This window comes from Octopus bimaculoides, chromosome 26 (assembly GCF_001194135.2).
Source record: "Octopus bimaculoides isolate UCB-OBI-ISO-001 chromosome 26, ASM119413v2, whole genome shotgun sequence".
NCBI lineage: Eukaryota > Metazoa > Mollusca > Cephalopoda > Octopoda > Octopodidae > Octopus > Octopus bimaculoides.
Window position 1 is genome coordinate 24,656,397 of NC_069006.1, and position 2,599 is coordinate 24,658,995.

At 40.5% G+C, this 2,599-nt stretch overlaps 1 protein-coding gene across 1 annotated transcript in view; it reads left to right on the forward strand.

Moving 5' to 3' along the window:
- Positions 1-2,599, forward strand: part of LOC106875841 (myotubularin-related protein 3) — a 106,003-nt gene that overhangs the window by 101,689 nt on the left and 1,715 nt on the right. The gene's annotated exons all lie outside the window — the stretch shown is intronic.

Sequence of the window (2,599 nt, forward strand, 5' to 3'; positions counted from 1 at the left end):
ATACATACATAAACCATAAAGTGGGTTTATATATCATGTGTAGTACCTGTTTTTTTTTGGGGGGGGGACTGATTTATCCCTTATTGGCACTTTGTCAGTTACAGCAAGGGTTCCAGTTGATCTGATCAAATGGAACAGCCTTCTCGTGAAATTAACATGCAGGTGGTGGAGTATTCCACAGACACATGAACCCTTAACTAAATTGTCAGGAAGATTCAGCATGATGCAGCATGTGATAAGGCTGGTCCTTTCAAAATACAGATGCAACTCATTTTTGCCAGCTGAGTGGATGACCCATGCATGGACTGAGTGCAATGTGAAATAATATGTCTTGCTGAAGGACATTTGTCTATGCTGGAGGACTGCTTCTTTGTCAGATGACGAGGACAGCTGCAGAAAGACATGTCAATTGCCAATCTCTGTGGAAGAGGTAGACCCAGGAAGACATGGGATGAGGTGGTGAAGCATGATCTTCAAATATTGGATTTAACGGAGGCGATGACAAGTGATCGTGACATTTGGTGATATGCTGTTCTTGAGGAGGAGACTTGTCAAGCCAAGTGAAGTGGCCAGTGTTGGTGACACATAATAGGCACCTATGCCAGTGACCCTTGAAAGGCATCCATGCGGATGACCTGTACAAGACAGCCGCTACACTTTTGGGGTGGTTGGTGATAGGAAGAGCATCCAGCTGTAGAAACCAAACCAAAATCGGACTGGAACATGGGGCAGCTCTCCGACTTAGCAGTTCCAGTCTAACCCATGCCAGCATGGAAAGCGGATGCTAAATGATAATGACGTACACCTGCAGTGCATTGATGACACTAAAATGAAAAGCTTCCTCGTTAAGCACAAGTCCTCCATCTGCTTTGCTGCTCTTGTCCAACCTGCTCTGGATATTCTCCATCCTTTGCATTCTTTGCTTGTCTCTTGTTCTTCTACCCTCTGCTCTTCCTTCCATAATAATGTTTTCCAAACCTCTACTTCTTCAAATATGGTCAACTTTTATAAAGAATATCCATATTGGATATGTTACCAATCAACTGTTGAATTGTATTTCCGTTGGTTATAGATGAAATAAAAGGTTACTGATTTCTTTTTATATACAACTCACTCACTCTTCTTACACACACTGTCTTACATATATATATATATATATATATATATATATATATAGGCGCAGGTGTAGCTGTGTGGCAAGAAGCTTGCCAACCACATGGTTCTGAGTTCAGTCCCACTGCATGGTACCTAGGGTAAGTGTCTTCTACTATAGCCTCAGGTCAACCAATTCTTGTGAGTAGATGGAAACTGAAAGAAGCCTGTCATGTGTGTGTGTATACATATACACACACAATAGGCTTCCACACAGTTTCCATCTACCAAATTCATTCACAAAGCATTAGACTACAGTAGATGACATTGCTCAAGATGTCAAACAGTGGAACTGAACCCGAAATCACATACTTACAGAGCAGGCTTTTTTTCACCCCGCAGCCATGTGTGCACCTATTAATATGAAAATAAATTTTTTTAATTAATGTTTTTTTTTTTAAACAAAGAGAAAGAAACCAAAATCCTAAAAGTTTGCAATTTATCTTCACTCAAATGAATTCCATGTTGTTTTGAAGTTGTCTCCCTTTAATTACAGTTTTCAACATTGAGTTGGCTGACAACTTTGCGTGTGACTGATATGTGTGTGTGTGTGCGATTATAAATTTGATAGTTCTGTTTAGAAGTGACACTACAGCTGCTTCTCTCAGATATTTCAAGGCCAATTTCATTGCTGGTAGGGACACCATAATACACTACCAAGTTTATTAACCCTTTTTGTTACCATATTTCTGTTGAGATGCTCTGTGTTTCTTTCAATTCCTTTTAAATATAACAAAACTTAGTTAGGAACAACAAAACTAGTGTTAGGAACATAAATTGTGACCAAGGGGGTACTTAGAAGTAGTTAATAGCTTCCGTTATGTAGGTGACCAAATCAGCAGCAGAGGTGGATGCTCCAAGAGTGTAGCCATATGAATAAGAATAGGCTAGGCAAGGTTCAGAGAGCTTCTGCTTTTGTTGGTAACTAAGGACTTCTCGCTCAGAGTGAAAGGCAGACTGTATGATGCCTGTGTGCAAGCAGCCATGCTACACAACAGTGAAACATGGGCTGTGACTGCCGGGGGAAATATGTAGACCTGAAAGAAATGAAGCCAGTATGTTTCACTGGACGTGCAATGTCAGTGTGCATGTATGACTGTGTAAGTATCTTGAGAGAAAAATTGGGCATAAGAGGCATCAGATGTGGTGTGCAAGAGAGACAGCTGCTCTGATATAGTCATGTGAGGCATAGACGAGGCAGCTGTGTAAAGAAGTGCCAATCTCTGTGGATCTCTACAGATCTTCAAGGACAAGGCTTGTCTTCGAGGCTCTAGTTTATGGCTCAGAATTTCTGGAACCACCTTTGACACTTGCTTATGCATTAATATTCCTCGCATGTTCCATTGCGGTGTTGCTTTTATTGAACTCATAAAGCAAAATATGCCAAATATGCTCCTTTGTCACTTCCATTATTGCTTTGAAAAAATAACTATCAAAGTTAAACTCA